This window comes from Nuphar pumila, chromosome 11, assembly GCF_984573655.1.
Source record: "Nuphar pumila chromosome 11, dmNupPumi1.hap1.1, whole genome shotgun sequence".
NCBI classification, from domain to species: domain Eukaryota; kingdom Viridiplantae; phylum Streptophyta; class Magnoliopsida; order Nymphaeales; family Nymphaeaceae; genus Nuphar; species Nuphar pumila.
This window is the reverse complement of record NC_143259.1, coordinates 39,862,899-39,889,922: the sequence shown is the minus strand read 5'-3', so window position 1 is coordinate 39,889,922 and position 27,024 is coordinate 39,862,899. Positions and strand designations below refer to the sequence as shown.

The following is a 27,024-nucleotide window of genomic DNA, read 5'->3' as shown; positions in this document are numbered from 1 at the left end:
TTTCCTTTTTAATTTACTATATAGAAAAATGAATCGCTACATAAAAATAAACAGACAAATCTGTCCGTACAAGCGACTAGAGCCAGAAGAATCAAAGCCTTACATCGCTACTGTCATGCTTAGCTTCAAGAATGGCATTTTAAGTGCCACCCAAATTGGTATGCTGTGCCTGGAAAGCCGGTGTGGCATAACGCCTCTAGGTGCTCGGTTGCCCTTCTTAAGCGTCCATGTATAGGAGCACAGGGCCACAAGTTTACCTATGAAAGGCAAATACTGGAATATTACGATAAAAAACAGGATCCTTTTCCACTGATTACAATTTCTTTCTTTTCCTCAATTTCCTTTCACGGGATTCAATTCTTCAGTCAAAGATTTTTTCACCGGTAGAGAATAAATTCCAAACCAGAGTACCAATTATGTAGAGCACAACTGCCACCTTGAAGACATCATTCCATGAACCTGCAAATCCAATTGAAAACACAAATTGAGAATTAAAAAAAATCATCTATTTATTGTCTCTTCCACACACACATTGGTTAGGCATTGACAAGCGCACAAAATTCTTTGGATTCCAACACGTCTAGGAATCCTACTTAAAAAAAAAACACATCTAGGAATCCTAGGTTTGGGACTTACATTAAATGTCAATATTAACTATATATTTTTTAATTTTATAAAAAGTAAACATTGCTTACTAAACGATTCAGTACATTTCCAAAAAATAACCCGAAATAACCAGTGACCTTTCTGTAAAATAATAGCACAGTCAGCTGGTGACATATGCAACACAGAACATGGTACACTAATAATTTGCCATTCTTGGTGGGCAATGCAACATGGTCTAACAATTAAACTGGAAGTTTTGGTTTCATTCTTCAAAGTGAGAAAAGGCCAAGTGATGCAATGTACAAAGAGTTCCTTCAGTATGTAGATGTTCAAAATCTCTGCAAAATCTAACTAAATTGATAGTTTTAATAGCACAACACATGACTATAGCAAGATGAGCCAAGTTTAGGCTACAGGCCAAAGTTTGAATTATTTGAGTGGGAAGGATGAAGACAAAACAATCCCTTTAGAAACAAAATTTTGTAAATATCTAATAATACATGTAATGACACTCATGTGCACAGTGGTAGGGGAATGATTGAATTGACTGGCTGTATGGACTGCATGTGAGATATCAGGTCGGGTGATGGTCAAATATGTGAGAACCCCAATCATTTGACAGTAAGGAGTAGGATCGTCCAGAGGTTTGTCATCATCTATCTTCATTTTTGCATTTATCACTTTAGGAGTGTCCATCATTTTCTCATCTGTAATTCCGGACCTGTCTATGATGTCATAAGCAAATTTGGATTAAGTTAGAAAATAGCAACAAGCAAAATACGCAACCTCAATCCCTAAGAATCTAATAAAACCTAAATCAATCATTTCAAAGCTTTATTTTAAAATATTATTAATAAATTTAATTTTCTGTTTGTCTACTCCAATAATAATCATATCGTCAACATAAAGAAGAAAACTAACAATACCTACATCAGATCTCTTAATAAACATAGTTGTGTCAGTATATCAGGAAGTAAAACCTAGTTTAACCATAACAAAACTAAAACGATTATACCAGGCTTTAGGTACCTGTTTCAAACCATAAAGAACCTTCCTTAAGTGAAGTATTTTTCCTACAAGAACCTTATATCCAGCTGGTGGACCTATATAAACTTCTTCCTTCATTTCACCATTGAGGAAGGCATTTTTAACATCCATTTGAAAAATAGACCGACCTCTAATGGCAGCTACAACTATAAAGGTTCTAACAAAAGTCATCTTAGCTACTGGAGCAAAAGTTTCGTTGTAATTTATTCTATACTCCTGCAAATAACCCATGGCCACTAATCTAGCCTTATGTATCGCTAAAATTCCATCACTCTTGGTTTTGATTTTAAACACCCATCTACAACTTATCATCTTCTTTCCATGAAGAAGATTTTTTATATCCCAGCTTTTGGATTTTTCTAAGGCTCGTATTTCATCATTCATAACATTCGTCTATTTAGGATGATTCTTGGCCTAGTTGTATGAGGAGGGTTCAAAGTAAGAAAATGTTTAACTGGACAAACTTTATATTGAGTAAAATTTTTGTAGGATACAAAACTATCAAGAGGCTTATGTGTTATTTCTGATTAGTGCTTTGTTCTTGATTTTCTGTGCTAGAATATAGTTAAGGCATTGGGATGTCTATCACCAATTCTTTTTCTCTACAGGATAACTAAAGGTCCACCATCATTGCCATGAGACTCACCACACTGGATGTTGTATTGAGGTTCATTATTAACATCATTGTTGTTTAATACTTCATCATTACATGTAGAAAATAATTTCAAAAAGAAATAATCAACATTTTTTTTTGATAGGCACATTTAAATCAAAGAAACTTTCTTGCTCTATAAAGGTAAGATTCCTTGATATATAAAGTTTATCATGTTTAAGATCATAACATCTAAATCCCTTTTGGCTTTCCCCATAACTTAGAAAAACACAAGGAATCGCTTTTGGAGAAAGTTCGCCATTTTTTATTTGTAAAAATAAAACAGTTACATCCAAATGTTCTTAGTCTGAAATAGTCATGGGTAGTTTTATAAAGTTTCTCATAAAGGGAAATATTTTGAAGTTTGGATGAAGGAAGTTTGTTTATGAGGTATACCGAAATAAGCGCAGCTTCAACCCAAAAATGTTTTGGATCATGTTTAGAAATAAGCAAGGTTCTGGTGGTTTCTACTATATGTTTGTGTTTCCTTTTGGTGAAATCATTTTGCTGAGGTGTGTTTGCACAAGATCTTTGATGCAAAATGTCATGATTTTCCAAATATTTTTCAAAGTCATTTGACATATATTCTCCCCTTGAATCAGAACGAAATGTAGAAATATTGGTTTTAAAGAGATTTCTAACAAGGTGATGCAAGGTTTTAAAAGCTTCAAAAACTTCATATTTGTGACTAAAAAAATAAATCGAAGTGAAGCGAGAATAATCATCTACAAAAATCACATAATAAGTAAATCCTCCTTTAGAAGCAATAGGAGCAGGACCCCAAACATCGAGTGTATTAATTCAAGTGATTTGGAAACAAAAAAAATTCTCTCTTGATGAGGAATGACTTTCATTTTTCCAAGAATACAAACAGTACAATGAATTTTTTCATTACAAAATTTTCTCAAATAAGATACATTGAATAACTTAGAAATGCTAGGATGACTTAGCCTTTGATGCCATAAAAGATATCCAGTTTTTGTACATTGAAACAAAAAGTATCCTTGAGAATGATCAACTGATCCATATAATAGAGGTCTCTTTCTCTATGACCTTCCCTAATATACTTGCTAGGCTAGAGATCCTGTATTAAACATCAGTCAGAAATGAAGGAGATACTATAAATAATTTGGGAAACTGAAAGAAGATTTAAATTAAGTTTTAGAACAATTCTGACTTTTGGAATAAGAAAGTTTGAAGAATTTGAAAAAAATTCAATTCCTTTAATTTCAAAAGAGGATCCATCAGTAGTAAAGACATTAGATCTACTTGAATTAATACTACAATCAGAGAGTATAATACTATTAGGGGTCATATGAAATGAAACACCAAAATCTAGGAGCAAAGAAATCTTACCGGGAGGTGAGGAAGAGGAGATTATGGCACCGGTTAGAAAGAATGAGCTTTTGAGGAGCAGTTAGAGTTTTTATAAGGTAGTTACTCTTTTCTCATCATTTTTGGATGCAGGGTAATAAGGTTTGATGTGCCCCAGTTCTCCACAAGACAAATAATTTTCCCTTTTCTACTATCATTTCTCCCATCATATCTTTCATCATTGCTCTTTGTCCTCCCAAAATTAATCTTGTTGAAATGAGGAAGCTTGTAGGAACAAGTATTGACACCATGTCTAGATAACACCAATACATTATCCTTGGTCTCCTTAGATTTGGTCATGGATTTTAGCCTTGTTTCTTCCATGCATACTTAGGCTAAAATCTCATACAAAGAAGGAAGCACCTCTTGCTTACGGTTTCGGTGGATGATTGAAACTCGAACATGTTCAAATTCAGGCCTAAGCCCTCTCATAAATTAGAAAAATTGCTCACTAAGGATTTGATTTTTCCTACGGCGAGCATCATCAAGGGTATCCCAAATAAGCTCCATTTTGCCATTTGATCCCAAAGTCTTTTGAGAGTTCTATAGTACTATCTAATACTTTTATCTCCTTGCTTGCAATTATGAATCTTATCTTGCAATTCCCATTTATGGGTGACATCATTTTGGATGTAAGTTTGCTTGATAAACACTCATGCTTCATCGGCCCTTTCAAATTCCAATATATTTTTGCAAGGTTCTTCACACATACTTCCCATAAATAGCGATAAAACTTTGGCATCATCCCATTCTTTAACAGCCTTTTTATAGTCTGAAAGAGTTTTTCTCTCTCTGTCTTTAAGGGATTCCTCTTAGTTACTCCATCTTTCCCACAAATAGATTTAGTGAGAATAAGTTAAAATTCCGATATGGAACCATCAACATAATCCCACAAGTCTTTGCCAACCAAGATTCTTTTCATAGTGATGGCTCACATATTATAATTTTTTCCATCGAACTTGACGAGAACAGCCATAACTATTTTTTTGACCATCGTACCAAGAGATGAGAAAGTAAGAGAAGAAAAGAGAGAGAGAGAGAAGAAAATAAGATATCAAGAACAAGTTGAAGACGGTTGATGGCATGTTTCCCAAAGCAACGAACCAATGAACGAACGCTCCACCGATCTCACGAGCCGCTTCTTCACATATAAAATTACAATCCAAGGGCAACCTTGATCTGATACCATGTAATGAAATATAAAATACACAAAGAAATGCCTCTTATGGGCTTACAAATCACTCAGTAAGAGCACAACCAAGGACCACTTATAGGTTAAGATACAAACACAAACACAAGGCTACTAATGGGCAAGACAAAGAACATAAAAAACATATGATTTGTATTCTAATGAGTGCTTGAAACAAGCTTACAAACAAGAGGGGATTCATTCCCTATTTATACACAAAAGGGGCCACAATTTAGCCAATGGTAGTGCCCCCAACGACTAGAAATATAGCCATTGGGAGCACTCCCAACAACTCTAATTCAAGGGCACTATAAAGACTATAATGCCCTTGATAAAAGAATAAAAAATAAAAAGATAAAAAAACCCTAAAGTGCCCCTAATGAACACAACTAATTATATAAGTGAAAAGACTAAAATACCCCTAATGGGTATACCTATTACATCAATAAACATATGTATATATGTACAATAAGTATATATATAGTAACATATATATTTATACTTTAACAACCTACAACAATGTGAAACCATGCCACGATGCATCCAGGTAATTTATTTTATCTATTTTAATTTTAGTTTCATATTATTATTTAGTTATGATGTTTTATATGATTATATCTGTTATTATCTTATTGATTTCTCATTTTCTCATTTTTTTCAGACATGTGGTAGACCAGGTTTTGAAGTGATGTTCTAAACTTGAGAGCTTTTGCCATTCACATTCTTAGCCAAACGTGTAGTGCAAGTGGATGTGAGAGAAATTACATCATCTTTGAGCAAATACATACAAAACAAAGAAATAGATTGGAGCATAAAAGGCTCAATGGCCTCATCTACGTTCGCTACAACTTACGACTGAGGCAAAGATATATAAATTATAAAGTTTATTTGTCATTTTCAATTATTTATTTCAAAAAAAATTATATCATACAAAACTCAACTAATTTTAAATTTTTAATGTCATCTTTTTAGGCAACTAAAAAAGTTATCATCAAGGAGGCATAAAGAGCAATTTGAACCCATTAGTTTGAAATTTTTTGATGTATTGGATGCATGGGTTCAAGAATAAGCAAATATTTTAAATGAAGAGGACATTGAATAGATAAACGTGGAAGGAGCTCAGAACATAGATGATGATGAACCCACGTACATTGGAAATGATGTGAATGTCCAAGGAGGAGAAGAAGAAGAAGAAGAAGAGGATAATGATAATGATGATAATGATAATGATTAATGGTATATTTAAAAAAAACTTGAGTATTGTTTCATGTGTTATTTTAAAAAAACTTGGTTATGATGTCTTATGCAACTCACAGAGACATAAATGCTTTATATGTGATTTTATGATTGTATTTTGTGAAATTCATTTGTGTTATGATTTTTTTATAATTTTTGCTATTTTTTCTGATTTTTTAGATTTTTTAGAATTTTTTATTAAAATTTTATGATTTTTTACGATACGATACGTATCTTATTTTGGACCCAATCGATACGAATAACGATACAATACTTACAACCTTGGTTTTAGCCACTACCATGCTTGGTGAAAGGATTAAAATAATTGACCAAGAATGTACTTGTCATAGAATCAAGCACCAAGAATGTATGGGGAATTACCTGGAATTGGGCATGAGTCTAAAATAGACTAATGGGGTGTTGTAATAGTACTAACTTGTAAAATGTAGATACTCCCACACATAAATTGAGATATTGCCTAACAGGTTTAAAGGCATCAAGGGGCTTGTCATTCGACTGGTTTAAAGGTAGCGAAGTACACTGAATGGGCTTACCCAAATAAATAAAAACTTAATGTCCTACCTGGGGTGAAAATCTTTGGGTTCATGTCACTAGGGCAGTGTGGTTCGTTGCCTATGTTGATGCAATACTTGTTAGGGCACCGGTGGGATCAGGTAATAAAACTCCTAATAATGAAATTAATAAAATAAATAACTCATTCAGACTTAGGCTTACCTTGGAGAGGGTAAGTGGTACAAAACTCCGAGGACAAATGTGTTATCATGCTTCGAGTGATAATGGTTCGTTAGTCCCCATTCCTCGGAGTTAGGGGGTCAGACTACCAATTTGTCCTAGGTGGTAGATGCAAGTTCTTCTACAGAAGTTAGGAGTGCATCCTATATTTGTTTGGCCTTTGGGAGTTTCTCTCGGTTATTATGCCGCTCCCTTTGGATTTCAGTTTCAGTTAGACACTCAGGTTAACAATACACATAGCATAACAAATCCTCGAGTGTTCTCTTATGTTGCGGTTGCCTTGGCTTGCGATGAGATAATAAAAAGAGAAAACTCAATTATTTCATTTTGTGCTTTTTGATCATGTAGAATTTGTAACGCCCCAAAATTTCAAACTTTCGAACCTTTCAGAAAACAGGCAAGAGACTAAAAGAATCTCTTTATTACAGAGTTGGTTTATGAAATCAGCGGAAGACCATCCTTTTGTTAATTTTAGAAAGGCAAGCTGACCACTTTGGGCACGTTAGCTGAAGAACCAAAACATACAACTCATGCTACTTGAAAAAGGCACTTTCATTAAAAGAAGGTTCCAAAAGTACAAAAATTCGGATGTCCCAAAGAAAATCCGTTACAAGACCCAAAAACATCAGGACGCGAGCTAAGAGCAGGAAGAAGAAAGTCTTAAAGCCATCTTGCCATCGCGCCATCGCCCGTGGAGTACCTATTCATCACCTGTACCCATAGAATGGGTTAGTTTCGCAAAAAACTAGTAGGTGCACAAGAGAGACTACAAGGAAACTGAATTATGTACATTTAATTCAGTAGGTTAGGCAGTTTAAAGCAGATATGCAGTTAAACAGGTAAGCAATGCAAGCAGGTAAATAGTGCAAACGCGTAAGTAGTGCAAGCGAATCAGTAGTGCAAACGAATAGGTAGTGCAAGCGAGTGCAAGCGAGTCAGTAGTGCAAGCGAGTGCAAGCGAGTCAGTGGTGCAAGCGAGTGCAAGGGAGTCAATAGTGCAAGCGAGTACAAGTGAGTCTCACTACTCAACAACCAGTGTGAACAGACTTTATGTTTCGATATTACTGGCCTGCGGGTACGCGCAGGCAAAACGTAGAAACAACTGAGACTAGTTCGGGCGTCTGTTATTTTATGTATTTTGAATAACCCGAATAGCTAGTTGAGTCCGCTCCAAAGGGACGGCTTTAGCCGAGAGAGGATTCCCCAAAGGAGGCAGTGCCACGGATGCATCCAACTTCTGCAGAAGTGTTGAGCTAACTATTGTAGCCCCTTTCCCCTAACTCCAATGACTGGGAAGGCCGGATCATTGCCCGTAGGGTGGTTGTTAACAACCTGTCCATTGGAGTTTGTACCGCTCTGTCCTCTCCCTTGACAGACCACTAGAAACGAATAGGTACGTTAGGGGTTGCTTAACTAACGACCCATTCTATGTTGTGGTATTTAAACCATTTGAGCATCTTGCCTGTGAAGGCGAATGTGAGGCCATTTATGTGATTCCAGCATTGTGCATTTCGCATTGTTCGAGGTCGCACAACCGTCTCATCCGATCATCGCAGTACTAGACGTGTCGTGCACGACTACAAGTACTCTAGGATGAAGGGGGGTATAGCTCCTCAAAAGAAGCCTCAACAGGAGTGTTTCACAAAGATGTAAAGTTTATCAACTTTACTATATCCTTTGAAACAGCAGTACCTTGTGCCAACATTATGCCTGCGATTTTCTAGAACCTCATCCGCTATCGAGGTATCTACATGCCTCGCATGACTTGACACCGGCCTCGATAGACGGGATACAGGTTTCTCAACAGAACCTCCAACTCGTCTGCAGGACTGCATACTCAAGGAGTCAGGATCCTTGCAAGGTATCCCCCTCCTTAGACGGGGATGTAACGCTAGCTCCTATCTCAACTCTCGTCGCAAGAGAGAGAGGTGAATGCCTGAAGATGCCTTTAAGGCATATGCAAAGAGCAAAAACCTGTGCGGCATCTGCAATAGCAAAGCAGTAATAATACATACAAAAACAAGAGCCTAGGCACAAAGCGCGACGACAAGGTAAAGGCGGTAAGCAGAAGTGCAACGCTGAACCTCGCCACGATGCGTGATGGCACATACAAACCATAAGCAAGAATGCAACACGAGATCTCAACGTGATACACGATGGCAAGTATAGACTGACATAAGGTAAAGGGCAAGGATCGCGAAACCGCGTCCTTGAGTTAAGTGCATACTCGTATAAATATATATATATATATATATATATATATATATATATATATATATATATATATATATATACAAATCTTCCCCTACCTTGGAGGGTTATGAACTTGCTGACGTCTGCGGACGTACACAATTGACGGCTCGGGTCGCGGAGCGCGAGTGAGATCCGTCGTAGCTGCAAATATGCGATATTAACATGCAAACCCAGACAAAAGCAAAAGTTGGGCAAAGACTCAACTTCTCCAATACATAGAGTTGGGGCCAACAGTCCCAAATGACTCTCAAAAGAAAAGGATGGGGTAGGGCCAAATGATCCTTGCCGCCCAAAGAGGGATGTAGTCAATGCGAGCAGATGACTCACGTTCACTAGGAATTCCTCGCTGGAGATCAACAATTGTAATGATATGTCCGCATTACGATGTAGCTTCCAAAGATTCCTCGGGCCTGTCGACCAAGGGTATAGGCTCGCGCACAAAGGGGCAAGGGGCATCGACCCCTGCTGGCAAACAAAAAGGCAGGGGCCAATGACCCCTGCTGGCACACAGAAAGGCAGGGGCCGATGGCCCCTGCTGGCAAAAAGAAAGGCAGGGGCCTAGCCCCTGCTGACAAAAAGAAAGGCAGGGGCCATAGGCCCCTGCTGGCAAACGAAAGGCAGGGGCCTATGCCCCCGCTGACAAAAGAAAGGCAGGGGCCATAGGCCCCTGCTGGCAAACGAAAGGCAGGGGCCTATGCCCCTGCTGACAAAAGAAAGGCAGGGGCCATAGGCCCCTGCTGGCAAACAAAAGGCACGGGCCTATGCCCCTGCTGACAAAAGAAAGGCAGGGGCCATAGGCCCCTGCTGGCAAACAAAAGGTAGGGGCCCCTGCTGGCAAACGAAAGGCAGGGGCCGATGGCCCCTGCTGGCCCAACAAAAAGGGGCAGGGAGGAGGGGCTCGACCCCTCCCCTGCCGTAGCAGAGAGCAGGGAAGAGGGGCCCGGCCCCTCCCCTGCCGTACGGAAGTAGGGAGGAGGCTCCGCCCCTCGCCTGCCGTACGAAAGCAGGGAGGAGGCTCAGCCCTCCCCTCCCTGTGTAACGAAGAAACGAGGGGGAAGGAATGAGAGAGAGAGAGAGACGGAAAGAGGGAGAAGAAGGGGAGGAAGAACGTCAATGGTGGTCGGCGGCGTCGGAGAGAGTCGCCGGCGGCGATCGGCTGACGCTGGTCTCCGGCGAATCGAGGGTGACGAGAGGCGGTGGGTGTCGGGGAGAGAGATGAGAGGGTCGAGGTGGAAGGGCGGTGAGGAGGGTTTCGTAACCCTCCTCCCGCCTGCCTCGCTGTCTTAAAAGACAGCGAGAGGCGGTGGTCCGGGTCGGGTCCGGATCCGGCCCGAATCAAAACATTTTTTTTTTTGCCATTACAGAACTTGTGTTATAATGTGCCAGAAAATGCTTATAATGATTTGTGACTATTTATATGTCACGAGTGAGCTATGGAATTAATTGTTTCATGTGATATTTATTTAGTCATGTCATGATACGTGATAGTTTTACAATTTGTTGATAGTCCATAGAATTGTATATCCTTGTTACATTGTACATATGCATAGACATAGTAATCCTATTATTCAGACTAGTTATAGTCTGACCCTAATATTTAATCATTTCAGGTGAGGAATAGACGGTAAAGAGCGGTCGCGGGATGCTGTAGGAACCTTGATGCATGAATTTTTGACGTTCCAACTTATAATTTTATCTCATGTTAGACTTTCTTATAACTTGTAGAATGATATCTTTAGTTTTAATACCCTGTGACGTGCCTGAGATGTTTGACCCAAAGTGAACTTAGTAGTTCCACTATGTTTAAAAAATAAAAATTAATATTTCACAAAATTGGGTTGAAGTTTCGAGGCGTTACATCTTATGAAGTACATTCCATGTTTGGTACAATAACGTGACAGTTACTTTCGCCAACTTTAGAGGTAAGCTAGAAGGATCTAAAATCCTTGATTGAGTAGCTACTTGAGTTACCACTGATTGCACATTAAACATGTCTTGGTATAGTACATGTTTGTGTACAAGATCAAAGCCTCAAAACCCTTTAAATGTATTGCCATACCATATTAATTGACATATTTTCAGAGAAAATTTGTTTCCTAATGAGTCATCTACATACACAGAATTTACATCCAAAGGTACACAATAAAGAATAATCTGAGTTTCCTTCCAAACAAGAGAAAGTAGGTAGCCATTCAAAAGAGTAAGAGGTATGCAGTTGACCATCATCTGAAAAGCATCCATCTACATGTCTAGTCTTAATTCCAAATCATTCATCATAGTAAGAGTAGTTTCTGAAACATGCCGATACTTTTGCTAAGCAATACTATTGTTAAGACTAGTCGACTATTAGTTATTTTCAAGTGTTTTATCCTTAAAGTTATTTATTTATTCTTAAAAGATGGTTCTTTAGAATTTTACAAATAATGAGGGACCTCTTTGTAATTTGTTTATTAGGCTAAACCTCTATTTAAACAAGAGGTGTTTAGCCATAATGAGTATTACGATTTTTCCCTCTCATCTGCTCTCTCTTCCTCTCTCTCTCTCTCGGTTCCTGTGCAATATTGAGTTTCTCCACATGGTATCAAAGTTGAAGGTCGTGGGAACATGAACCCGAGTTCGATCTGCGCCAAAAAAGAAAAAGAAAAAGGTGCGTGCTCTACCTTCTTTAATTTGGGTGGCATAGATATGATAACAAATCTATTGTCTGACAAGAGTCAAGACATAGATCTGTAATCAGATCCATAGAGCTCGGCAACATCGCTGCTATCTGGACTGTATATCGTCAACCGTGATGCCTTCATGAGCTGTGATTTTATCAACCGGACCTGGATTCAGTCGTGAATATGAAGAAAATCTTATACTGTTAATCCTGGATCTGGATGAGAAAAGAAATTTTTGATTATTCTGTTGGAACACTTCGATCGATCTGGGGTTGTCGTGAATGAAGTATCGCATGTTTCAATGTTCTATCTATCGTGAATCCTGTACCGTGAACAGTCTGCATTGGAACTGAGCTTCTAACAGAGTTGTGATTAAATACACAAAATTTTTGGCCATGGTCAAAGATGACATGGAGGTTTTCTGTTGGTTGCTCCTGTAGATGTGGTTGGAATGGTTCAGATCTGATCTCAGATCTGATGTAGTGTTTCTTCAAAATATCGTGGGGTGTCGTAGCTTATGCAGTGTGTCGAACTTACTGTGGGTTCGTAACATATTCAGATTCAATTTGACAAATTTTTGTATTAATTTTTTTTTGTCGTACATTGCAGCAATGTTATCATTTCCTGCATAAGCTTTCTTCATTATGGATGAAGCTCCGAAGGTTGATTCTAAGACTGAAGCTATTGGGGAATATAAGGCTTTTGCGAATCCCTTTTCTTATGGGTCTTCGGTGAAATTAAATTAAACTAACTATGCTAGGTGGTCTAGAACCTTTATGATGTGGGTATCTAGACATCGTAGAAAACATATTTTTCTGGAAATTGAACCGAGTGATAAAGTAGGAAAATATGTTACTTGGGATGAAGATAATGACATTGTTATGTCATGGATCATGAACAATGTTGAACCTCATATTGCAGACAGTCTAATCTATTATAATACAGCTAAACAGATGTGGGATAATCTTCGAAATACTTACTCTTAGGAAACAAATGTGAGCCATATTCTGCAAGTGGAACAAGAAATATATAATTTGCAGCAGGGAGATCAGACATTGGCCCAGTACTATGCATCTGTTAAAGCTGCCTTTGAAAGGCTTAATGCTCACAGGCCTCTGTGTTGTTCAAAGCAAAAGGATCATCAAGAACAGACTATGGTTGCTCAGTTCCTCACAGGGCTATCTTTCGAATTCTCGGTTGCTAAAGTCCAAATGTTAACTAGATCTGATATACCTACTCTAGCTGATGCATACAATCGCTTGAGCAAACTTGTTTTTTCTCTCCCACAATCTCATCCTATATCCCAGACATCTGCCTTAGCTGTTCCTTCTGGTTATGGTCGTGGAAATACTCTGAACATTAGAGGACGTGGTTGTGGAAGAGGTGTAAAATCCCATTTAAAAAAAAAAAACTGTTTGGACCCGGGCCGGGTCGGGTCCGGACCGGACCCGGGCCCCTTTTTATTGTTAGGGTTTTGCGTAACCCGACGCAGGGTCCCGAGCGCCGCACTCCCCCCCCCTTCTCCCCCTTCTCTTGCGGGAGGATTTGGGAAACCCACCAGGGGTTTCCCCTTCCGGTGCCCCCCTTCGCCTTTATGAGAGAGGTCGGAGGGCGAGGGGAGTCTCGCCTCCCTCTCGAGCTTCCTCCCCCGCGCCGGTCTCCTTCCCTGCTGCGCCTGCCGCCGACGCCGGGAACCCCCCCCCCCCCAGGTACGCCGTTCTTCTCCTCTCCTCCCTCTTTTCTTCCTCACCCCCCCTCCTTGTCACCTCGCCGGGAGGCCGGCAGGCTCACAGCCGCTGCCGCAGGCCTCCCACTGCCTCCCTGTACCATCGGGGCCCCGATAGGTGGCTTACGCAGCCCCTGTCGTCCCCTTCTCTCGCTGGGGATCGCCGGGGTGTCGGCAGGGGACCTGAGGCCCCTGCGACCCCCCTCCCTGTCACCTCGCCGGGAGGCCGGCAGGTGGCTCACAGCCACTGCCGCGGCCTCCCACCGCCTCTCTGTGTCGCCATGGCCCCGACAGGTGGCCTACGCGGCCCCTGTCGTCCCCGTCTCCCTCTGCGAATCGCCGGAGTGCCGGCAGGGGACCGGTGGCCCCTGCGGCACCCCTTTTTGCTGCCGTCTGGTGCTGTCGGCAGGGCTAGCCCTTGCCGACCTGTGTTGTCGGCAGGGGGCTCAGCCCCTGCCACTTCGTGCTGGCGGCAGGGGTTGGCCCCTGCCGACCTGTGCTTCCGGCAGGGGCTGGCCCCCTGCCATCCTTTGCTGTCGGCAGGGGCTCAGCCCCTGCCACTGTGTGCCGTTGGCAGGGGCTCAGCCCCTGCCACTTGGTGGCCGTCGGCAGGGGCGACCCCCTGCCACTGCGCTATGTTTAGGTTGGGGCTTGTTCCCCCACCGCTTGTCTGTTTTCGGCCAGCAGGGGCACACCTCTGCTGCCTCTCTTTTTCCTATAGACAGGATTGTCCTTCTTTTGCTCCGCATTATTATTAACATAGCACTGTTGCAGACCTCGCATCGGACCCTCGCTCTGGCTCCGCGGCCCGAGCCTCGTATCATCTACACGCGTAGACGCACGCAGCTGCAAGACATCCCGAGGTAGGGGAAAGTCGCACGAATAGTATGTATGAACAAAATAAAATAAGACTTCTGAGATAGAATAGTTATTTTGCATACTTGTGTATCTGAAGAAATATTGACTGGTCAAAGTTTACTCTTTGTGATTCTTTTGAAATTGCATAATGTAAATTCTTTGGGTAGACTCATCAAGTAGTTTAATTGGCATGCCTGTTTACGTGTAGGATTACTTAACTGATAATTGTCTATGTTGCATGATTACTCCTTTGAGATTGCATACTTAAGGTAGACTTTGTGAATAGAATCAGAATGCACTGCAATTGCTATTGTAATCGAACCTTAAGGCAGGTACGATATGAATTTTATGTAAGATCATGGAGTGTATTGAAGTATGAAATTTACACTTTATTGGTTTTGATGTGATAATATCGGCCTTCACGGGCCAAATTGCTCAGAAAAGCAAAACATGTCATGTAGGAAACAAAAGAGTCATAAACCATTATGTTGCCTCTCATCGTAATTGTACTTCTAGGAAGGTACGATCGTACTTTTGGACAAGTACGTCCCATGTGGGTTACGATGGTGGGATGATGAGGTTGTGGCAACCTCGATGAGTGCAATTAGCAAAATGCTGAGATCACATAAAATGGTGACTATTTCGCCTTCACAGGCAAGATGCTCGAGTGGGTCTAATGGACCAGAGCATACAGGATGGGGCGGCGGTTAAGAAACCCCCGTCGTACCCATCACGGTTCATCAAGGGAGAGGATGGATGGTACAAAGACTCCGATGAACAGGTTGTTAACAACCACCCCACGAGCAAAAGACTCGGTTTTCCCCAGTCATCGGAGTTAGGGGAATTGGGATTTACCATAAATTATCCTAGGTGGTAATTCCCAGGCACTTCTGCAGAAGTTGGATGCATCCTTGGGCCACGAATGCCTTTGGGGATTTACTCTCTTGGTCACTGACCGTCCCCTTAGGAGCGGACTCAGTCAGCCATCCGGGTTAATGAAAACACCTGACATAATAAACCCCCGGATTGGTCTCGGCTGTTTCTACGTTTCGCGTCTGTGCGTACCCACAGGCCAGTTAATATCAGAACTTAAATAATATATTCATGAATAGATATAGATGACTGAGACTTACACTGCTTCTCTTTGCACTTATTACATTTGCTAGAATAGACTACAACTGCTTTAACTGCTTAAATATCATAATTGCCTATCTTATGAATGTCCTGTTTTATTTTCATTCTACTTATCTGTTCGTGCACCTACTAGTTTGTTATGAAACTGACCCATTTCATGGGCAGGTGAGGAGTAGGACTTCACTGGCGGCCGATGGCGTGGTGCAACGTGGATCAAGATTCATTTCCTTTCTGCTGGCGGATCGGCTCTGGGACTTTTTGGAGTTTTTCTTAGATTTATTGAACTTTGGAATAAAAGACCCATTTTGTAATAAACTGCAGATTTTAATCGATTGCCTTATTTCTTAAATTCCTTTAAGATGTTGTACATGTGAATGATGGTTTTTCAGCTAACGTACCCAGGATTGTTGACTTGTGTCCCTTTCTAAATGTCTTCCGCTGTTGTTTTTTAAATAATAAACTTTAAATCTTTGAAAGGTTTTTTCGATAAGGTTTTCGAAATCACAAGTCGAAATTTTGGGGCGTTACAACTTGGTATCAGAGCCAGATCAGAAAGAAGTGAATCTTGACTATTGAGCATCCCATCGCGCTGTAAGTAAACCTTTGATATTTCATAGCATGTTTAGACTAAATGATATTCTTGTCTTATTCGTAGTACCGTTGGATATATGGATCCAGTTACTGGTTTTAATGGTATTCGCGGTAGGAGCACGCGTAGTGTACGTGGTCGTTCCGTAAGGGGGAGGGGCGGACGTGAGATGTTCGGGGCTGGTTACTGGGCTAACCGCCCTCCTCTACCCATTTTTACGGATGAGCAAGGCTTCGCACTACCGATCGCCTACCAAATACCCTTGGCAGCAGCGTGGGCTGAAGTGCATGCTCGAGAAGGTGATTTCGCGCCTTCACACATTCAGGTGCACCATCAGACACCACAGGAGTCATCGGGAGATTTTGTTCCCCCTGAGTTAACAGAGGAGTGTGGTTTCTGCGGAAAAACAGGCCACACCATGGATGCTTGCTTCCACAAGGCTGAGCATGACGACAAGATCGCAATTTCGACTGCCGGCGAGCAACCGCCACCTCCGGCAGACCCAGTGGGCGGTGTATCACCCACATATACACCTGCGACGGATTCTTCAGATTATAGTCTTGGCTCACCGGAATATACTCCGGCGACGCCTCTTTACGGGCAGGAGCCCTCCTACGATGAGTCACTTCCCTTCACCCCTAAGCGCAGATTCAGGCGCACAGGCAATAGAAGGGAATATCTTAGGAAGTATTCTAGTCGTCCCTAAGGGGACGTAGCACGCACCCAGTGTTGTTGGAGTCTGTGAACTCATTTATAACTGCGGAATATAACTTTTGCTTATGTACCAGCACAGCTGGATTCTAAATATTTGACTCTCGGAATAAAGATTTATGTTATTGCCTTTGTTTCTATACTTATGCCTACTGGTACGTCTTCAGTATTTTTGACTTTAATCTTGGTTGCTTTTTAAGGATGGCGGGAAACTCAAGCCACAGCATGGCCGATGAGTTGCGTGAACAGAGGGGATTCATGATGGATACCCTCAACTCCTTAGCTGAGGCGATTCGTAACCAGGGTCGCCCCCATCAGGATCCGGGTTCCCTTGCTGGGAATGCACCAACCGCCACATATGAAAAATTTATGAAGCTGGACCCTCCTACTTTCTCTGGCAAGGTTGATCCTGACTTGGCGGAGAGTTGGGTTAAAGAGGTGGAACGGGTGTTCCAAGTGTTGTCCGTTCCTGATGATAAGAAGACAATGTTCGGGTCCTTTCGTTTGAAGGACGACGCTCGCGAATGGTGGGACACTACGCGGGAGGTGCAGTTTCCGGGTGCTGAGGTGATTCCGTGGGAGGCCTTCCGAAGGGTTTTTCTCGGAAACTATTTCCCTCCTCATGCGAGGGAAAAGAAGAAGGTGGAATTTCTGGAGCTGTGCCAAGGAAGCTTAAGTTTGAACGAATATATCGCCAAATTTCAACGGTTGGAGCGCTATTGTCCTCACCTATTCGAGGATGATCATGAGCGGGCCGGGAAGTTTATTCGCGGACTGAAGGAAGGACTCAGGCATAGGGTTCTCACCAGTATGCCCGCAACTTTTTCTGCGGCAGTAGCGGCAGCCACCCTACTGAACGAGGATTGGGAGCGTTCAAAAAGTGTGCAAGCCAAGAAGTCAACCGCGTCAGGTGGTGAGCAGAAGAAGACCTTTCCCGGCGGCCCAGGGCAGCGACCACCTTTTCCAGAGAAGACTGAAGCAGGGAAGAAACAGTTTCCCCCAGCAAAACGCCAGCGACAGCATGGCCCTCCACCACCCAGGCAACCGTCGAGTGATAACTGCCCCAGGTGCAAGAGGCCTCATGTGGGACAATCTTGTCCGCGGGACACTGGCGGATGCCTGTACTGTGGCAAGATGGGCCATTTCATACGCGACTGCCGGAAGAAAGCAGCAGATGACCTCAAGCGAACCGGCAACGTATCTCAGCCTCCTCGACCACCTCATCAGCAACAACCGCGAGCACAACCAAGCAGTGGCAGAGAGCCGGGTCGAGTTTATGCAGCCACGGTCGATCAATTGACCAAAGGGGATCTCGTTCAAGGTACCATTCTTGTTGCTGATCAAGCAGCTTTTGCACTCTTTGATTGTGGTGCCACACATTCGTTTGTTTCAGAAAAATTCGTAAAACAATTGCATATAACGGTAAAAACGCTTGATAATGCATTAGACGTGTATAACCCCGTTGGGAAGAACACGGTTTGCACCACTTTCATACCTGAATTGGACGTAGTTGTGGCAGAGCGGCACTTGCCTGTTTGTGCTATCCTGCTGGAGATGACTGAATTTGACGTCATCCTAGGCATGGATTGGTTGCACAAGTATCATGCCAAGATCTTTTGCCGTGATGGCAAGATCGTTTTATCACCTCCAGGCTCTTCGAGAGTAGAATTCAGAATTTCCAGACCTGTTCGAGCAAGCTGGATGATCTCGGCACTTAAGGCACAGAACTTCTTGCGGAAGGGATGCACTGCCTTTTTGGTTAGTGTTATCCAGTCAGATCCAATGCCCATTCCCATCAGTGAGCTTGATATTGTTCGCGATTACCCCGACGTTTTTCCTAAAGAGCTGTCGGGACTTCCACCGTCTCGTGAGGTAGAATTCAGTATTGAATTGCTACCAGGTACGACACCAATCTCCAAAACACCCTACAGAATGGCGCCAGCCGAGCTTGAGGAGCTGAAGAAGCAGTTGCAGGAGTTGTTGGATCAGGGATTCATTCGCCCCAGCGTTTCTCCTTGGGGAGCTCCTGTGCTCTTCGTGAAGAAGAAGGACGGGACTTTGCGATTGTGCATCGACTATCGAATGCTCAACCAGGCCACAATAAAAAACAAGTACCCATTGCCGCGTATCGAAGACTTGTTCGATCAGTTACAGAAGGCCAAGGTTTTCTCGAAAATCGATCTTAGGTCCGGATACCATCAACTCAGAATTAGGAATGAGGATATTCCTAAGACGGCCTTTCGGACGAGATACGGACATTACGAGTTCACAGTCATGCCGTTCGGACTGACCAATGCCCCCGCAGCTTTCATGGACTTGATGAATAGGGTGTTCAAGCCATTTTTGGACACCTTCGTGATCGTGTTCATCGACGACATCTTGGTGTACTCAGAAAGTCGAGAGCAACATCGAGAGCACCTAACAGTTGTGTTGGAGACCTTGCGAAAGGAACGTTTGTATGCCAAGTTCTCTAAATGTGAATTCTGACTCGAGGAAGTCATGTTTTTGGGACACGTTATTTCTAAGGAAGGAGTGTCCGTGGACCCTGCAAAGGTGGAGGCTGTACTTGGTTGGCAGCAACCAAAGAACGTGCGTGATATCAGGAGTTTCCTTGGACTAGCGGGTTACTACAGAAGATTCATTCAGGATTTTTCTAAAATTGCGTTACCCCTGACAAAGTTACTGAAGAAAGAGACTAAATTCTTATGGGACGAGAAGTGCGAGGCGAGTTTCCAGTTGTTGAAGGAGCAACTTACCAGTGCTCCTATTTTGACCTTACCTTCTGGTAAGGGCGGATTCGTGATTTATACCGATGCCTCTGGGTCAGGCCTAGGGGCCGTGCTGATGCAGAATGGGAAGGTGATCGCTTACGCTTCTCGACAACTTAAAATTCACGAGAAGAACTACCCAACTCACGATTTAGAGTTAGCTGCGGTGGTGTTCGCACTGAAGATATGGCGACATTACTTGTATGGAGAGCAATTTGAGGCGTTCACCGATCATAAGAGCCTTAAGTACCTATTTTCACAGAAGGAATTGAATATGAGACAACGGCGTTGGCTTGAATTCCTCAAGGATTACGACTTCACCCTCTCCTACCACCCAGGAAAGGCGAACGTTGTGGCTGACGCTCTCAGCCGCAAAGCACCGGAAATCTCGATAAATGCTTTATTTGCTGGATGGAGGTTGGTCGAAGACCTAGCCTCATGGGAACCTTTCGCGGTCACTCAAGGTTTAATCAGCTTATCTCACCTTGTTGCTCAACCTGAGCTGCTTGCGAGGATCATCAATGGGCAGAAAACTGATGCACGCTACGAAAAGTTGAAGGCTCAAGCGATATTGGCAGATACACCTTTTCGTCTGAAGGAGGATGGAAGTATATGGTTGAGGGAGCGCCTTTGGGTTCCTGATGACCCGGTTCTTCGAGATGAAGTTCTTGCGGAAGCCCACAAGTCTAGGTACACAATTCACCTGGGTAGCACGAAGATGTTCAAGGACCTGCAACGCAGTTATTGGTGGAACGGTATGAAGCGAGACGTGGCTGAGTATGTCTCGAAGTGTTTAACGTGTCAGCAAATCAAGATCCAGCACCAGAGACCCGGTGGGGTCATGCAGCAGATAGAGATCCCTCTATGGAAGTGGGAAGATGTTACCATGGACTTTATAGTCGGTCTTCCGAGGACGCGGAGAAAGCATGACGCGATTTGGGTGATCGTCGATAGACTCACCAAGTCGGCTCACTTTCTACCTATCCGTCTCAACCAATCGTTAGATAGTCTCGCTGATCTCTATGTTAGAGAGATTGTGAGATTGCACGGTGTTCCAGTCTCGATTATCTCCGATCGTGATCTTAGATTCACTTCAAGGTTTTGGGGACAACTTCAGTTGGCGTTGGGCACCAAGTTAAAGTTTAGTACTGCGTTTCACCCTCAGACGGACGGGCAGTCGGAGCGTACGATTCAAACCTTGGAAGACATGCTTCGAGCCTGTATGATGGACTGGAAGGGAGAGTGGGATTCCCACATCAGTTTGGCGGAGTTCGCGTATAACAACAGCTATCATGCGAGCATCGGGATGGCCCCATACGAAGCTTTGTATGGGAGGCCATGTCGATCACCTGTTTACTGGGACGAGGTTGGCGAGCGAAAATTGGAGGCACCTATAGTCTTGCAACACTATACTCAACAAGTGCAGATGATTCGAGAACGACTCCGTACCGCTCAGAGTCGGCAGAAAAGCTATGCAGATAGACGCCGACGAGAGCTTGTCTTCGATATTGGTGAGATGGTTTTTGTTAAGGTATCTCCGACGAAGAGCGTATTTCGGTTCGGGAAAAAGGGAAAGCTGAGTCCTAGATACGTCGGACCGTTCGAAATCCTGGAACGGATTGGAGAAGAGCTTATCGCGTGACGTTGCCTCCGCAGTATGCTCAGATCCATAATGTTTTTCACGTATCCATGTTGAGGAAGTATGTTCACGATCCATCGCATATCATTCATTATGATGATGTGGACATTAGAAGGGACTTGACATTCGAAGAAAGACCAGTGGAGATCGTCGACCGTCGTGACCAAGTGCTTAGATCAAAGACCATTTCATTTGTAAAGGTTCGGTGGCAACATCATGGGATTGACGAATGTACTTGGAAACCGAGAACGATATCAGGGAAAAATATCCTGACCTGTATTTTGATTCTTCAAGGTAATAGATATTTCGCGGACGAAATTCTTTTAAGAGGGGTAGGATGTAAAATCCCATTTAAAAAAAAAAACTGTTTGGACCCGGGCCGGGTCGGGTCCGGACCCGACCCGAGCCCCTTTTTATTGTTAGGGTTTTGCGTAACCCGACGCAGGGTTCCGAGCGCCGCACTCCCCCCCCCCTTCTCCCCCTTCTCTTGCGGGAGGATTTGGGAAACCCACCAGGGGTTTCCCCTTCCGGTGCCCCCCTTCGCCTTTATGAGAGAGGTCGGAGGGCGAGGGGAGTCTCGCCTCCCTCTCGCAGCCCTCTCGAGCTTCCTCCCCCGCGCCGGTCTCCTTCCCTGCTGCGCCTGCCGCCGACGCCGGGAACCCCCCCCCCCCCCAGGTACGCCGTTCTTCTCCTCTCCTCCCTCTTTTCTTCCTCACCCCCCCTCCTTGTCACCTCGCCGGGAGGCCGGCAGGCTCACAGCCGCTGCCGCAGGCCTCCCACTGCCTCCCTGTACCATCGGGGCCCCGATAGGTGGCTTACGCAGCCCCTGTCATCCCCTTCTCTTGCTGGGGATCGCCGGGGTGTCGGCAGGGGACCTGAGGCCCCTGCGACCCCCCTCCCTGTCACCTCGCCGGGAGGCCGGCAGGTGGCTCACAGCCACTGCCGCGGCCTCCCACCGCCTCTCTGTGTCGCCATGGCCCCGACAGGTGGCCTACGCCGCCCCTGTCGTCCCCGTCTCCCTCTGCGAATCGCCGGAGTGCCGGCAGGGGACCGGTGGCCCCTGCGGCACCCCTTTTTGCTGCCGTCTGGTGCTGTCGGCAGGGCTGGCCCTTGCCGACCTGTGTTGTCGGCAGGGGGCTCAGCCCCTGCCACTTCGTGCTGGCGGCAGGGGTTGGCCCCTGCCGACCTGTGCTTCCGGCAGGGGCTGGCCCCCTGCCATCCTTTGCTGTCGGCAGGGGCTCAGCCCCTGCCACTGTGTGCCGTTGGCAGGGGCTCAGCCCCTGCCACTTGGTGGCCGTCGGCAGGGGCGACCCCCTGCCACTGCGCTATGTTTAGGTTGGGGCTTGTTCCCCCACCGCTTGTCTGTTTTCGGCCAGCAGGGGCACACCTCTGCTGCCTCTCTTTTTCCTATAGACAGGATTGTCCTTCTTTTGCTCCGCATTATTATTAACATAGCACTGTTGCAGACCTCGCATCGGACCCTCGCTCTGGCTCCGCGGCCCGAGCCTCGTATCATCTACACGCGTAGACGCACGCAGCTGCAAGACATCCCGAGGTAGGGGAAAGTCGCACGAATAGTATGTATGAACAAAATAAAATAAGACTTCTGAGATAGAATAGTTATTTTGCATACTTGTGTATCTGAAGAAATATTGACTGGTCAAAGTTTACTCTTTGTGATTCTTTTGAAATTGCATAATGTAAATTCTTTGGGTAGACTCATCAAGTAGTTTAATTGGCATGCCTGTTTACGTGTAGGATTACTTAACTGATAATTGTCTATGTTGCATGATTACTCCTTTGAGATTGCATACTTAAGGTAGACTTTGTGAATAGAATCAGAATGCACTGCAATTGCTATTGTAATCGAACCTTAAGGCAGGTACGATATGAATTTTATGTAAGATCATGGAGTGTATTGAAGTATGAAATTTACACTTTATTGGTTTTGATGTGATAATATCGGCCTTCACGGGCCAAATTGCTCAGAAAAGCAAAACATGTCATGTAGGAAACAAAAGAGTCATAAACCATTATGTTGCCTCTCATCGTAATTGTACTTCTAGGAAGGTACGATCGTACTTTTGGACAAGTACGTCCCATGTGGGTTACGATGGTGGGATGATGAGGTTGTGGCAACCTCGATGAGTGCAATTAGCAAAATGCTGAGATCACATAAAATGGTGACTATTTCGCCTTCACAGGCAAGATGCTCGAGTGGGTCTAATGGACCAGAGCATACAGGATGGGGCGGCGGTTAAGAAACCCCCGTCGTACCCATCACGGTTCATCAAGGGAGAGGATGGATGGTACAAAGACTCCGATGAACAGGTTGTTAACAACCACCCCACGAGCAAAAGACTCGGTTTTCCCCAGTCATCGGAGTTAGGGGAATTGGGATTTACCATAAATTATCCTAGGTGGTAATTCCCAGGCACTTCTGCAGAAGTTGGATGCATCCTTGGGCCACGAATGCCTTTGGGGATTTACTCTCTTGGTCACTGACCGTCCCCTTAGGAGCGGACTCAGTCAGCCATCCGGGTTAATGAAAACACCTGACATAATAAACCCCCGGATTGGTCTCGGCTGTTTCTACGTTTCGCGTCTGTGCGTACCCACAGGCCAGTTAATATCAGAACTTAAATAATATATTCATGAATAGATATAGATGACTGAGACTTACACTGCTTCTCTTTGCACTTATTACATTTGCTAGAATAGACTACAACTGCTTTAACTGCTTAAATATCATAATTGCCTATCTTATGAATGTCCTGTTTTATTTTCATTCTACTTATCTGTTCGTGCACCTACTAGTTTGTTATGAAACTGACCCATTTCATGGGCAGGTGAGGAGTAGGACTTCACTGGCGGCCGATGGCGTGGTGCAACGTGGATCAAGATTCATTTCCTTTCTGCTGGCGGATCGGCTCTGGGACTTTTTGGAGTTTTTCTTAGATTTATTGAACTTTGGAATAAAAGACCCATTTTGTAATAAACTGCAGATTTTAATCGATTGCCTTATTTCTTAAATTCCTTTAAGATGTTGTACATGTGAATGATGGTTTTTCAGCTAACGTACCCAGGATTGTTGACTTGTGTCCCTTTCTAAATGTCTTCCGCTGTTGTTTTTTAAATAATAAACTTTAAATCTTTGAAAGGTTTTTTCGATAAGGTTTTCGAAATCACAAGTCGAAATTTTGGGGCGTTACAAGAGGTGTGAAAGGTAGAGGTAAACTTCAATGCACATTTTGTGGAAAATTCGGGCACTTAGAAGATCATTGTTGGGATAAACATGGACGGCCTGCCTTTCCTGCATCGAGGCCTAATGTTACAAAACTAGAGGTAGCAAATGCAAATGAAGCCTCGTCTCCCCGTGACTGCATTTCCCTGAGTCGTGCTGAATATGAAGAACCAGTAGCTCATCGTCCTGCAAGCTCCTCCTCTCCTGTAGCCGGTGTGGCCTATGCAACAGGGAACCATCTTCATCTCAATGATAAGTGGATTATTGACTCAGGTGCATCCAGACATCTGTGTGGAAATTCTCATTATTTTTCAGATCTAAAGGATATTACTACTCATCGGGGAGTCTCATTAGCAGATGAGAGCTCTTCTCTGGTGGTTGGTCAAGGAAATGTTTCTATATCTTCTTCCTTGCATTTGAAAAATATTCTTCATGCTCCTTCATTTCCTCAAAGTTTACTTTCAATGACTTGTCTTATAAAAGAGCTAAATTGTAGAGTGATATTTGATCCTGTTGGTTGTCATTTTCAGGATTTGCTGACAAGGAAGAAGATTGGTGGAGGCTCTAAAGAAAATGGAGTCTACTACTTACATCATCCAGTAGGGAACAATTTTGCTGCAGTCGACTATTCCTCGAGTCCTGTTCAGTGGCATCGTCGTCTTGGTCATCCGTCATTGTGAAAGCTTCGTCATGTCATTCCTCAAATTCCGTCTACTACTTCATTTCAGTGTGAAGCATGTCAGTTGAGCAAGCATCATCGGAGTTCGTTCCCTTCTAGTCAGAGTCAGTCCAGTCATAAGGTCTTTGAACTTCTTCATGCAGATGTATGGGGTCCTAGTAAGATTCCTACTAGGACTCAGTGTCGATATTATCTTGTTATTGTTGATGATTTTTCTAAGTTGTCTTGGGTGTTCCTAATAAAAGAAAGATCTGAAGTTCCTAGTATTATTAAGTCATTGATTCTTGAAATAAAAACTCAGTTTGAATCTATTGTTAAGATTATCCACACTGATAATGCGCTTGAGTTCAAAACAAAAGCCTTGTTGCAATTTTATCAAGACCATGGCATTCAACCTCAAACCTCCAGTGCCTATACTTCCCAACAAAATGGGGTGGCTGAATGAAAACACAGGCATCTTCTTGATGTAGCACATACCCTTATGATTCAATCCAATGTTCCTGCTTCCTATTGGGGTCATGCTGTTATCACAACCTGTTATCTGATCAACCGTATGCCTTCATCATCCGTGGAAGATAAAATTCCTTTGCACATCCTGAATCCCAATGCTCCTCTTTTCTCTTTCTCGCCCAAAGTTTTTGGGTATAGTTGCTTTGTGCATAAACTTGGACCTGACCGTGATAAATTAGCTACTCAAGTAATTAAATGTATTTTTATAGGTTATCCAAAAAACAAAAGGGCTATCAATGTTATGACCCTATTTCTCATCGGGAGTATGTCAGTGCGGATGTATCTTTCCTGGAGTCCGTTCCATATTATTCTCATACTGGATCTCAGATGTAAGTTGATCTAAATGACTCATTTCCCCTTCTTGTTCCTCCTTTCCCTTTGAAATATGTACCTCCATTACCGGGTTCCACTCTACCTTCCCCACGGTTTCACAATCCCCCATTGGTATATGTGCGTAGAGCTCCACCTCCTCCTGAGCCCTCTCCTTCTTCTCCTGAGGTAAGTGTTCCTGATAACAGTGATCCTCATGTTGATGATAACAGGCCAATAGCTCTATGTAAGGGGATGCGACAATGTACCTTATATCCTATATCTCATTTTGTGTCTGATGCAAAAATTGGAAGTCAGATGAAAGCTTTTATTTCCGCCTTATTTGCTAAAACTATTCTTTTGAACTGTTGAAACGAAATTCTGGCTTATAAAACAAAATGGAATCTGATACAGCATATACAAATTTTAGTTAATCTAGAATCCGACGCAGACAACAAGAATCCAGGTTTATTCAAGAAGTTAAAGAAATTAAAAGAATCTATGTTAGGTTGTCCATATTGAATGGAAATCATCCGCCGACAGATTCAAGACACCTTGCATTCACATATTATTTAGAATCCAATGCAATAGGTTAAAAGAAATCAATCTAACAAACATCATATATGATCAAGAACCATTACGCCTAAGAGAAAAACAAAACAAATCCGAAACCCATCTGATTAAAAACATATACGATCAAGAAATCAATGTATTCCAGAGAATGAATCAAATCAGGAAAGAAATGACCCCCAAACCGTTCCGATTTCAAGATTTAGGGCTTATCAAGAAAACACCCAAATCGATTTGATTTGGGGATTTATGGTTTAGCAAGAAAACCCCCGAATCAATTTGATTTGGGGATTTATGGTTTAGGGTTAGGTACGAAAGCATCTTCCCTTCCCAATGCTATCGTTACCCTTACCGGTAACCCCACGACACAGCGTTGGATTTTCCGACAACCAAGAATGAATTAAAAATCTCGTACATGCGATAATAATCGGGGTTTCCCTTGACCGACCCAACCCCAACCCGATTCAGTCCACACCCAACACAATCAGGGACAGAATCCTACCTTTTCTTTTCCGGC

The 27,024-nt window shown here is 43.3% G+C and overlaps 1 protein-coding gene across 1 annotated transcript in view; it reads right to left on the bottom strand.

Moving 5' to 3' along the window:
• LOC149822291 (sodium-dependent phosphate transport protein 1, chloroplastic-like) overlaps positions 1–27,024 on the bottom strand; it is a 214,064-nt gene continuing 187,040 nt past the window's right edge. Inside the window, exon 15 of the transcript XR_016426025.1 lies at positions 1–459. The gene's annotated coding sequence lies outside the window, so the exon portion shown is untranslated. The remainder of the gene's footprint in view (positions 460–27,024) is intronic.